Raw genomic sequence first — 13,622 nt, 5'->3', positions numbered from 1 at the left:
TTAGGCTCAGGGGTGATCTGATGGCCACCTATAAGTTTATCAGGGGTGACCACCAGGATCTGGGGGAACGTTTGTTCACCAGAGTGTCCCAAGGGATGATGAGGTTGAACTGTTCTAAACTACTACAAGACCATTTTAGGCTGGACATAAGGAAGAATTTCTTTACTGTCCAAGCCCCCAAGGTCTGTACAGCCTGCCATTGGAGGTGGTTCAAGCACCTACATTGAAAACCTTCAAGAGTAAATTGGATGCTTATCTTGCTGGGATCGTATGACCACAGCTGACTTCCTGCCCTTTGGGTGGGGGGTTGGACTCAACGATCTTCTGAGGTCCCTTCCAGCCCTAATGTCTATGAAATCCATTTGACTTTGTTCCTTTAGAGGTGCAGACTTTTAATTTAGTAAAGATGAAATGTCACTAACATGCAGAAAAAGTGTGCCACTGTATAGTTACTAATATTTTTGTTTGAAATATAAATCAGTATAAGAATTTAAAAAAAAAAAATCATTCAACCTTTATTATGAGTTCATAATAATGCAGATTTACCCTTATGTGTATTCTGAATCCACTGAATAATTCTTTTTGTCTGGAAAAAAGACCTGCCCTGAACCACAGTCCAGTTCCTAACTTGATTCATAATTTCATTTTTGGAAGAGGGAACTGCAAAGAAAAAAAAAACAAGAGGCAAAAAAGGAAGCCTGTGTTACTATTATTTTTTCTTTGATAAAATAAAATACTCTTATATTGGCAGCACAGCTAGCTGAGTAAACAAGGACTGAAACTCCGCTTGGAAGCATTTTTCTGCCTGCATGTCTGTTTGCCAGTAAGAGTTTTTGAATGCTTCATCCAATGTCCAGTATACCAGACATGTCTTGCTTGCTCGCACACAGATATATTATATATTAGGCCATCACACAGAGCCATAATTTTTTCCCCCATTAGTTAACAGAGGTTCATATTTTAAAAAGCAAACCTACGAAATAGGAAAGCATGTCTAACATTCAGCAGTAGATCATTTCTTCTGTGTAAACTTTGCTCTGCACATAGCATTTGGAAAGAGTGAGAAAAGAGAAACTGTACTTGAAAATTCACTCTAAGCAACTGATGGTATGCACGCTTAGACAGCACTGACTCAATAAATCTATGGCCAGGTCCAACTCAAATAAGAATAAGTGAAAATTAAATCCAGCAAATACTATATCACCTCATATAATCCCCTCATGCATAAGCCTGGGAAATCAAATATTATACTGTGCTCCACCAAGTCAGTTTTCAGGGCAGCTACATATTTATGAGAGTATCTGAATCTTAACAAGAAGTCCACACTATGAAAGTGCCTGAGAGCCCCTACTTTGGATTATTAGATTTAGCAAAGGAATGCTAATCCAGCAAGCAAGCATATGAGCAAGGAAGGTAAACTGTCATTTGTATAAGTGCTTTAGGAGTAGGACCTAGGTTTTATAATTGCCATAACTCAGTTTATTGGAATAGGGAAAGAACTCAAGAAACATACATCTATTAGCAAAATGGCCACACCCAAAGTCAGTCGAGTCACAGAAATTATACCATCAGATTCTAAGCATCAACCACTTCATTATATAGTTGAAGAGGAACAATATATTTCTATGCTTAATATCAGAAATTATTTATAGAAACAAGCAAACAAATGCTGGAAGCAAGAATGAAGACACACTTGCTTTTTTTTCCATGCTTGTCATATTTTGTATCTCAGTGAATAGGATCAACTACAAATCAGTTAGGTGGGGAAGGGGGGGGGGGGGTTTCCCTCACAAAATATAGGCATTTAAAATGGAGATTGTATCCCCTAAAAAATTCCATATGGCTCCAGCATCCTTCTTCAACTCAAGAATCTGTGGAGGAGTATTTTCAATAAATCATTAGCAATGTGTCCTGAATATATAGACAGCTAGACAAACCCTTCAATAGTAAATGGCCATAAGAACGTCATTAGCTTATTTTTTATTGCAAATGAGACATTTGCCTTTTACAACTTTAATGGTAGCTATAGAAACTTAGAATATTGATTTACTGACAATTGTTGAAAAGAGCAAGCAAGAGATGAAAACTCATTGTTTATTGCCATTACCTTTTTCTTCAATTAAAAACGACTTTTATAAATTATAAGGTATCAAACAACCATCTTAAAATTCCCAACTGCTTTCATTTTTGCATGTTCACATAGTACCTTAGAAGCAGACCATTTTTTTAAAATTCCTTCTTTGTACTTAAAGCTACAGCATGCAAAGAAATATTCAATACATATCTTAACAGGAATGCAAAAAACAAACTTTATCACAACATCCTAAATAGGAACAGACAACACAATAGCATTAAAAGAAAAGGGCTACTAAAGAAGGGACTGGAAGGCTGTTTTGCAAATGTATTGTTTACTTCTTTGTTCGCATGTGGGTTATTTTTGGAAAAAGCTGCATTTACCCCCTACGCCCATTTAAAAACATGTTAGATACAGAAGCAAGATATTGAATATCATGCTTCTGGTAAGTCAGTCATAACAGCTAGTTTTCTTTGGAAGTAGCTTTCCTATCAGTCACACATGGGATATTGCTTATAGCTGTATGTTTTTCTCTCTCAAATGTTCTCCCTTTTCCTTGCCTCCCCTTTCTCAGTGGCAAGTCCTCCCTTCTTTTTCTCTTCCATTCCCAACCTGTGCCAAACCCCTCCTTATCTACCAGTGGCTCCCTTAAAGTCTACTATGAAGTATTAGGAAGTAGCATTGTAAATACTGAAGTAATGAAACTGGGAAGATGCCATTACAGATAACTGCTGTTTCCCATTTCATCGCTTTTGGTTTCCTTGTCCTTTCTGCTTCTGACACTCTCACCCCATCTTCTCTTTTCCTTCTCTCACAATGTATTCCTGCTGCTTGCATCAGTAGTCTACAGGGTAATATGCTCCGTCTGATAGCTATATCTTCCCTTTGCCAATACCTTTCTGCAGACTGGAGGTGAGAGGCAGCAACCCCTTCCTTAGCCAATGCAGGTTTTTTCCTTCCTCCACACCACAGGAGGAGGCTGGCAAAGGCTGTGCTATGTAGATATACCCAAAAGGTCATCCCTAACTATCAGCACAGCTATAACCTGAAGCGTTGTTTTGCATTCTCTCCAATTTTTCAGTATCCTTTTTAAAATACAGACACCAACCATGTCCCCCCACATCCTAACACCTGTCTCACTACTGAATGAGCAGGGGAGCAGCAAATAAGGAAATCCAAATACAACTGTAGTTAGATTGATAGTGTAGACATATACAGAGTGATTTAAAGAACATAACCTGTTTAACATACCAGAAAGAAGACTAGAAATTACTTGATTACTGTGTAAAAATACCTCTATGTGGGGGTCAGGCCTCTAACTTAATATAGAAGGACAACACAAAAGCTACTAGTTTATATTAATGCAAAACAAATTCAAATAAGAAGTGACAATTTTACAGTGTAGAAAAATAACTCATGGAACAAACTAGTTTTCAAATCAAGGGCCATATCTCTCGTTACATTTAGCATGCGTTAAATGCATTTCAAATTCAGGGGAGCACAAATTCAAGAAGTAAAACATACTAACCCACAGTCATATTGTAGCAAAGTCGCAACTTTTCACACAAGAAGGACCTCCAGAACCTATTATGGGCAGCCCTTGACTTACAATGTTTCAAGTTGCAACATTTCACACTCACATTTATAAACTTTCAACTTTCTGATGTCAGTTTCGACTCTATAATGCTTGATCCGATGCGATGCCACACCAGCAAACAAATTCACTGCATCACCTATCTCCCTGGAGAACATCTGTCTAAACTTCCTTGGACACTTTCTTTAAGAAAACAGACAAGACTCCAGAAAAACCTGCACCCAAGACTCCCGAGAAGACTCCAGCCAAGAACACTTCAAGAAGTCCAACTAAGAGTCCTTCAAAAAGTCCAGCAAAGTCACCTCAAAGAAGTCCTTCCAAATCAATATGATTGCTATTTACAATAAAAATAGATTAATGTAGCTATGTTACTCATCTATAATTGACTGAGTACAAAATTCTGGGTTCTTTTTGGTGAAAATAGGGTATCACCCCTTGGTTCAGGAACCAATCCTTCATCTATAACATGGTTTCCTATGGGAAAATTGGTTCTGAGTTATGTTTTGACTTAAGACGCGGTTTTCAGGAACCAATTGTGTTGTAAGCCAAGCACTGCCTGTACATAACATGCGTTCAGCTATTGTTGGACTGCTCCATGGAGACCATCTGAGAATTTTGCCATCCTCACTCAGCTATGACATCAGCCAACAATCCCTTTGTTGTACCAAGGCTCTAGCTGGGATGAGGAAAGCCATGCATATGAAGAAGAGGAGGGATCCTGGATCTTTGACTCATCAGGTTCCTCCAGCAACCAACTGAAAGCCAAGTGCCCACAGCCCCTCTTCTGGGGTGTGACCAGTAATCAGCTGACTGCTGATCCTAATCCCAGCACTGCACTGGAGCCAGTATAAAACTCCCAGGCAGTGCTGGGACCTGGAGAGAGAGCTGCCCATGTTAGAGATCACAGTAAACATTACCATGCAACTGCTTAGAACAGGTTTTAACGTTAATACTGCACAAATCTAACTTGTACTAAGTGTCCCATGTGACAAGTCTCCAGGGGTAGGCACCTTGCAGGAAGATGCGTTTGAATAAGGGTAGTTATTAGACTCAACCCAGGAGTAAATGGGCAACATTTTATAACCCATATTATATATGAGAGGAGACTGGATGACCTAAAAGTTCTGTCTGGCTTTAAACATTTACAGTTGTGTGTCTAAAGCATTTTGAAGGTGAGATGTGCCGCCTACAGTTGGTACCAATTATTAATGAACACATGATCATTATTAACAATGGAGTACAGTCCATGGCTAAATCATCTGATAGCAATGAAAAATATATGCTTCAGAAAGTAGAAGGTGAACTACAGTGTGGGTAAAATATCATCTATACCCACAGAAACTGAAACCCCAATTTAATTTCTAGTTCAGTTGCTGCTTTTCCAGTCAATAGTTAAGTCTCCTTTAATGATTATCAATACTGATGCTTAGGGTAATCACCTTGTCAGATACAATTTTTAGAATCTAAGATCAGCTTAACTGTAATGGTGATCATTACTTAGTTGGATTAAAATGCTCTTAATCCAAATATAGTAGTAATTTATAAGACGCTTGGAACATATTTATAGTGCCCCAATGCAACACAATGTGAATAAATTTCTTAAGTGTACAACATACATACAACATCTAAAACTTAATTATTTGGACTGATACTAGCATTCTTTTGGAAATTAATATTCATGAACAATCACTATCCCTATCAAACTTTCTGTAAAAATCATAACACAAACAGCTGGATTTACCTTTCCTTATAATATAGGGACCTATTCATCTTTTGAATGTCAGAATTGGTTGGAAATACTCATGAAGCAGAATTCAAAGGAAAAATACAAGTCATTTTCACAGTAACAAGGACTCTCTGCTTAGAGTCAGTTTCAGGTAATGGAATCCAATCACTTCTAGAAATTCTGCCTACCAGCGTAACCTTAAAAAATGTTCCCAGAGCCCAGCTGCCAGGTTTAGTGAGTTATTTTCCTGTTTACAACAAAACCAAACCAACAGCAAACCCCCCCCAACAAGCCTCCCTGCCCCCCCCCCCCAACAAAATACATCAGACAATGAAATCTGAAGGGGGCACAAGTCTGCTGTAACATTTGCCAATATTTTGTAGACTGGGAAAATTAAGAGGACCTGACAATTTGTTCTACCAAATCAGTACCATTCCTCAGACACAATATTCACCAATTATGATGGCATCCCTGTTCACAGTGCTATTGTTAAGGGTCTGGCAGAGTGTGACTGCTCTCCCAGGTGATTATATTGTAAGTTAAGCGTGAGTTCACTTTGGGCTAAAGACTTTGGCCCAACCCTGCAGCCTCTTACAAACAGCACCAATGACTCCTTCAGTAGAAGATATGTGCAACTGGATGCTGTTTTTCCAGGAGCCATGGGAAGGACTGCGTATATCCTTCCATCTGCCAAAGGATCCACCTGCCATGTAAGACCGACCAAGCAGTATGGAGAAGCCTCTTCAAAAGCTGGGAGACTGGGGTAGGAGTGAGCATAAGATGAAGTCATGAACACAGAGCAAGCCAGGCAGCAGGCCTCCCTCTTCCAGGGCTTTTCTGCCTCTTCACAGCCTGGTGGCTGTGCTGATGGAAATGATTCCTGCTATAGCATGCAGCTTGAAGGTCAGAAATAAAAGTAAACTTTTGAACACAGAGGAAAGATCTTTTTCCCTGCATCCTAAAACGTATGTGTATAGTGAGCTTATTTAAATCTCTCCATCCTCACTCTGGAACTGTAGGTCATATTTTCTGTGACCAACAAATCCCAGAAAACTAGACATACAAAACTTCACCATGGAGAAATACAGTTAACAGATTGCATTTTCCAAATCTGGGTAATAGTTTAAAAAAAACTGCAGGTTCAGATATATGTCCTATTCTTCCTAGGAATTAATTACACAATCACATCAGAAAGAATAGATAGTGCACTAACAATTTTTCTATGCAAAACCAGGCAAATGGGAATTGAGGACTTCATTGGTGCCTCAGGTAAGCTGTGCTTGCTCACAGGGTATCATCAATTACAAGAACATTACCCAGAATACAAACTTGGGACCTGTAGGCCAGGTACAGACGTTCAGTTTCTACCAGGAGAATTGCCATTCTAATAGAACCCAAAAGCATAGACATTCAGGCTCTCTGTCTCAGAACAAAAATGGAAGCTTCAAGAGGAAAATAATCCAACAACAACCAAGGTTACATTGCTCTGGGGACAGTTTCTCTCAGGAGACTAAATGTCTATACACTTCCTCTTAACTCCTCCCTGGTTTTGAGAAGGTGCAGGGAGCAGTTGCTACCCCCTTCCCATAGACTGGAGGTGAGAAGAACAGCAGTTACTGCCCTAACCAGACAGTCCTTTTTTGGGAAAAAGCAGGGAGCTTTACTAGCTCCTCCTGGCTTCCCTTCCTCACTCCTGCTTTCCAACAGAGCAGCAGGGTGGCAATTTAAAGGCCAGCAGCCAGGAGTGTGATTCAGAGAAAGTCTCCCCAGCCTGACTACCTCTTCCCCTTCTGCTCTGCTACCTGCCTGGGCAGCAATTTAAAAGCTGGTGACTGGGAGCTGGGCTTGGGGGACCACACTGCCAGCTGGTGGCTTTCAAATTGCTGTCGTCTTCATATGCCCAGCTTCCAGCCCCGCCGGCTTTTAAATCTTACCAAATCCCCATCCTCATTTCCCCTACATGAGATTCTTGGCTGCAGCAGAAGCTTCAGAATCAACCGCCCTCTTAAAGGCTGACCTGGCCATTTGAGGAGGATGAAGAGCTGGTAGCTTGGGAGTAATAACTAAGCTCTTTAAACTAGACCACTGAATTCTTTCATGTAAAGAATATTAATTTCCAAGCTCTCACATAAGGAAACCAAAAGAAGAAATATTTATACTATTAAAAGTACTTTCTTTTTGCTTACTTTCATGAGTACTAACTATAGGGTTGGATCATATAGTGGCTGATTGAAAGCAGGTGCTGACCAGATTGAGGATAAAGTTCAACAGAAACTACTGCATAGCACAAGTACCTGGGAGTGAGTTAAATGTGGATGACTACTAATAGTTCCTAGCTAGAACCTCTTTTTCATTTTCATCTTTTACTTTGTTGTTATCCATGTCATTGCATTGGTTGTTTTTTTTAATTTGTAAATGCCTCTTAATACATTTTTGTTTGAAGACATCAGTACAGAGAAAATTAGCTTAGTGTACACTAATTAACAATAAGTGTGGGGGGGGGGAGTGGAAATCAACTACAGGCAGGAAATGGATAAATCCTTTAATCCTGAAGACAGTATCAAATTTACAGTCTAAACATGTGGAAAGTAAGCAGACCCCCAACCCCTGCACTGTGACTGCTAAATCTTTCACATAATATCAGAGCTGCTTTTTCCACTAGCCGCAGGTAGGACAGGGAGCAGAGAAACAGATTGGGCCGGGTTTGGGAGTGGATCAGTGGTACTTGAGGCAATGGACTTAATCTGTGGCACACATATCAAAAAAGTTGACCATCATTGGTCTATAGTTTCAAGTACAGCTTGGCAGATGAAACAACAGGTTGCAATCTGTACCCTTCGCCAGTGTGCTAAGGATTTCAGAACAGCAGTAGAGCTGGAGATATTTTGCCCTGCAGGACCTAGATGTGTTGGACAGGCAGAGAACTGAAGACAGGGCTTTTCCCACCATCCTTCCAGCTAGTAGGAAAAAAGTGTTATATTACTTACATTATCTGCAGTAGTCAGTACCTAATTAACTTTTTTTTTTTTTTTTAAAGAACACACCAGAGCATTTTAGCAGGGAATGGGGGATAATGACCATGCAGACTTCTTTCAGTTTGCTCTTTCCTAATCAAAAACTGATGCCAGGAAGCAGATACCAACTAGTCAGGCTTAAGGAAAAGAAAACATAAGAAAAGTTTACCACTCACCAATGGGAAAAGATGAAACAGCAGACAGTAGCTAGATACAAAATGGCTGCTTAAGGTTTGCAGCTGCTTTACTCTGCCACATTTAAAAGACCTCCCCCAGCCCTGAGAATGAATGCTGGGAAAAAGTCTCCTAGAAGAAGGCATCCCTACAGTGAGGAAAGGAAAACCTAAATAACTACACACAGGGTTTCTACAAGAAAAATAATGACACCCCCCCATCCAGTTATTTTATAAAACCTCCTATGAGATTTGTTCAGTAGAAATCATTATATATGAATACAGTAGGCTTTTTATAGCAGTATTGTTAACTTTAGACTGTTTCTTGAGATATATTTCTCTGTTTCATAGTCATTAATTATTACAGTAGGAGAGATGCTCTACTTCATTAAAAAAACCAAACTGTTACACATGTATAGAGGAGTATGTAAGAAAGTAAATAAGGCGCAAAAATAAAGAAAATCCTGCAAAAAAAAATTTTCTGGGAGAATTCTGGGACAAAGAATTATTGTTAATTTGTGGTTCCACAGCCAAGTTCTTTCTGCTCTTGGATTTATTTCAGTGTGAAGTGTGCCAGTATAAGGTATAGTAAAAATGCTACCAGGAATGTATTGTCTCATATCAGGTGTTGGGAAGTTTTTGGGATTTGCATAACTTGGTGCATGTGAACCAGGAACTATTGGCCTCTAGCACAACATTCATCATATAATTATGCAAAGCAGAGAGAGAAATCACATTGTGGTATCTGCTATTTAAACTGGAGTTAGCATCTGCAAGGAAAAGATGGTTAAAAAGGCAAAACTAGAGTAACTTCTGAAATGTTTTGGACTACTATGGATCTCATGATCTTTCTTCAATATTTTCATAAGAGATTAGATGCAGTAAAAGTGGCTAAATAGGAATAAGAGCCAATCAGCAGCAGCCAGTTTCCTATGAACAGGATAAATTGCTTATTCTAGGTTGATTACTTTGATAGCTGGAAATGGGACATGAAAGAGATATGGGAAAAAGCAGTGGTACAGCCTAGTTAGAAATGGTATGCAGTAACCCGAGTAATTCAGTTTTAAGAATCATTTTCTCTGGGCTACTTAGAACTAATTTAGATATGCATGTTCTATAATATGATTTATGATAGGATTGTAAATGTAGTGGAAGCATTTTAGATACTTCTTTTGTTAATGAGGTTTTTGTGACTGAAAAAAATGGAAAACAATGCTATTAATCTAGGATTACTGCAGCATGGGGGAAGAATTTGTGGAATAGAGCAGGGAGATTTTTTTTTCTCACCATACAGAATATGCTAGCTGCATTTGTTCTCTCAGATTTTAGAAACAAAGATTGGAGACAGTGTATATCAGCATCTCAACTCATTCTGAGGCCCACTCTACACATCACAAGTATTGCACAGTTAACTGGTTAATTGCACAATGACCTTGAGGGCACACATGGAAGGTACCCGTCATGCCATAAACAGCTCCAACCAACAATAAATTTAGACCTAAAAAATGTGTACTAGCTTTATAGCCCATTTCTACTGAGCTTTAATTTGCATGGGTAGCAGAGCCCATGACACTGCGAGCTGCTTCATCTGAGATCCCTGTGCCCCAACAAATCTTACTCAACAGGTCAACAATGTTTCTGGTTGCAGTGCCAAAAACACCCCAACCTCAACCCATGCCTTGACTTGGCATGCCAGGGCAGACAGTGGGGGAGCTGCAAGGGGCCTACTTTTCGTTGCTGGTGGCAGGTGCGTGCATGCCTCTGGGCAGACTGCAGGGAAGAGGCCAGGATTGTTCTGCCCTGGCCCCTTCCCCGCTGTGTGCCTGGAGGCACGCATGCAACTGCCACTAGCCACGGAGCCCAGGCTGCTTGCAGCAGGTAGCCAGGCTGGAAACTGCTCCACTGGGCTCCAGAGCCTTGGCCCAGCTTCACAGGTAAGGAGCTGGCGCAACACAACCCCAGTCCCTCCCCTGCCATCCGCCTGGAGGCATATGTGCACCTAGCACTGCCATGGAGCTGGGCCAGGGCTCTGCAGACCTTGGCGTGACAGCTTGCAACTTACTGGCTGCCTGCCACACTGGCTCATGCTCTGGGCAGACACCTGCTACTGGCCATGGAGTCTTGGCTGCCCACAGCAGGCAGCCAGAAGGCTGCAAGCCACTGCACGGAGGTCAGTGGAGCCTCAGCTGGGCTCTTTGTTGGCTTCAGGTGCATCCATGCCTCTGGGTGGATGGTGGGGCAAGGGGAGGGGCTGCACTGCTCTGGCACTTCCCTGCTGTGTGCTCCAAGGTGCATACACAGCTGCCACTGGCCACAGAGCAAGGCCGGGGCTCTGGGGCCCTAGTGCACTGGTTGCAGCCTCCCAGCTGCCTGTGCCAGCGCCCGTACTGCTTGTAGCAGGACTTGCAGTTTCCTTGCTACCTACTGCAAGCAGCTTGGGCTTCGTGGCCAGCAGCAAACGCCCAGAGCCTGGTCTGGCTGTGGCATACCAAGCAAAATGGCCTCACATGCCATGCTCTGGTTTACTGATGTCGCACACAGCTTCTTGCAGAAGGCTTAGAAGCACAGGCTAAACACTTACGAGACACTTATTTGGATAATCTTCTTATATATTTCTTAGCTGTTGTGGTAACTGTTAAGTCATAAGCATAAACCTGAGAATTACTGCCGAGTACGAAAAGGTAGTTAGTAATATTGGCTGGTCAATAATATTAAGTATTTCACCAAAATAGAACTGTTGCTGTTTCCTGCCATTTTGCGACACGCACATTACACACACAATATTACATACGTATAACACTGCACAACATAACATTATCATGCAATCCCCAGTCTGAGGTTCTAGTCATTGTTCTGTAAGATATGATTCACTCTAACAAGCTGATAGCATACAAAGTCCACTGACATCTTGAGAAGTAGGAATTCAGTTTGTTTTAATTTTCAATATTGACTAGACACTAATGTAACAACTATTGTTTATTCTTTATTATCTGTTTTTGTCAGTAGTAGTTAAAGTTCTCTAAAGGAAGAGTTACAGGAAATTTTTCCTTCAGAAAAAGAAATTAAGTTTAGAAAATTTGGTTGTAAAAGTACAAAAATTAGCAGGGGAAATCAGGAGTTGGAAAGTAAGCTGTTACTTTAGCATCCATTATTGCAACTAGATTTCAAATTAAAATCTTGTTTAACATAATCATAATTTTAAAAAAGGAAAATGGTGAATAGCCAGATTATGCAAAAGATATGATATGCTCTGATTTAATATTTTAAGTGGTGAATTTTTTTTTGCAATCTTATAACAGTTAATTCAAGAGAAATTAATTACATCTGTTTTGCAAAGAACGATCAGCAAGCCACACTTCCATAGACTATTTTGTTTATAGTTAGTTCATAGGGCTGTGTGAAGTTTTGGGGGCTGATACGATTCGGAGGACATTTGGCCTAATTTGGTGGCCGAATCTCCAAATGGGAACTGAATCAGGAGCCCAATTAAAAGGTCCAAATTGATTCAGAAAAGATTCTGAGAGCTCCAGCAATTCGGGCAGTCCTCACTCGCTGCAGCAGGGAGCTAGACCCAGACTCCATGCTGGTAAGTAGGGAGGGATGACTGGAGGAGGGGGGAGGAGACCATTGGGGAACCACTGCCAGGCCCCATCCCTTGCCTGCTCCCCCAGCCCCGAGTGGGGGCTTTTATTTATTTATTTATTTATTTTTTTTTAAAAGGACCAGGGGCTGGGGCAGGTGGGGCAGCCATGTGGGGGCTGGGGAAGTGGATGGGGATCAGGGGACTCATGGCAGAGCCCCCATATAGCACGGGGCAGCAGGGATTCCCCCCACCACCACCAGGCAGTGGCTGGTGAATAGGGGCTTTTTTAAAAAAAAAAAAAAAAAAAAGAGCTGGGAGAGCAGGCAGGGTAGCCATTGAGAGTGGGTAGGGCTGATTCAGCAATTTGTCTGATTTTGGTGGTGGCCAAATCTCTAAATCAGATTCAGCTGAATTGATTCAGGACAGTGATTCGAATCACCGAATCGAATCACTGTCCCCTGAATTGGCTGATTCCAAATCTGAAGTGAATACTAGCCACTTCACATAGGCCTATTGGTTCATGTATAGCTGAAATATAAAAACTGAAAGGGAAATATATTACTCGAAGCATATATTTGCAGACGGTAGGTAAAATGCTGCACGGAGACTTTAACTTCTAACGATAACATTTATAATGCACACATAAAAAATGCTTGATGAGGGAGGGAGGTTGGGCAAAATGAAGCTACGTAGTAGATGACTGATGTACAGTAATTCTAATAAAGTTCCATCTAATATGTACTGTGCAGATATTGGTGTTGGCATTATTTTCATTACCAGTAAGAAGAGAACAATATGTAGAATTCTATACTAAGTTATGTGCAAGTCTTCCTTTTATTTCAAAGCTAATTGCACTTCCACATCCATTTACCATATTTACTTGGATACAAGAAATTTTGAATTCAAGACAACTCCCAAATAATTAGTTTCTAGAATGAAAAATAAGTTTGTATAGAATTTAATTATTAGAGGATTAGGTCTTAAATTCATCCCCCCTACAGCCAGGGGGGCCATTCCCCATTGCCCCCCTTCCTTGTACCCTACCCTTTGTCCCTGTGCCTGCCCAACCTGCCACTTGCAACTTTCCCCTGTGATCCCTGTGCCTGTCCCCCACCCCCTGTCTGCCCCTCCCATCTCTTATGTAACCCCCTTGTTACATAAGCAGCTGTTCTGAGGCTCCTCTGGCTCTGGGGCAGTCAGTGGCAGTGTCAGCCCTGGCCATAGCCAAGTCCCCCCAGCCAGGCAGGAGGAGTGGCAGCAGCTTTGAGCTGGAGCTGAAGGTAGGAACTGGGCAGGGAGGGAGTGAAATGGCAGGTGGAGGCAGGCAGTGGGGGGCAGGCTGCAAGGACTCCCCTATGCTACCCCCCCCCAACAGTGTGGTCCCCCACATTTGCCCCCACCCTCACCACAAAGGCTCTCCTGTGTTGCCCTGCTGCAAACCCTCTCACATGCCACGCC

The 13,622-nt window shown here is 41.4% G+C and overlaps 1 long non-coding RNA gene across 1 annotated transcript in view; it reads right to left on the bottom strand.

Moving 5' to 3' along the window:
• LOC109287920 overlaps positions 1-9,344 on the bottom strand; it is a 137,953-nt gene extending 128,609 nt beyond the window's left edge. Inside the window, exon 1 of the long non-coding RNA XR_002095009.1 lies at positions 8,585-9,344. This is a non-coding gene — a long non-coding RNA (uncharacterized LOC109287920). The remainder of the gene's footprint in view (positions 1-8,584) is intronic.
• Between the last annotated feature and the right edge of the window lie 4,278 nt (positions 9,345-13,622).

Source organism: Gavialis gangeticus, unplaced genomic scaffold (assembly GCF_001723915.1).
Source record: "Gavialis gangeticus isolate Ggan-Ray unplaced genomic scaffold, GavGan_comp1, whole genome shotgun sequence".
NCBI lineage: Eukaryota > Metazoa > Chordata > Crocodylia > Gavialidae > Gavialis > Gavialis gangeticus.
This window is presented reverse-complemented; position numbering and strand designations above follow the sequence as displayed.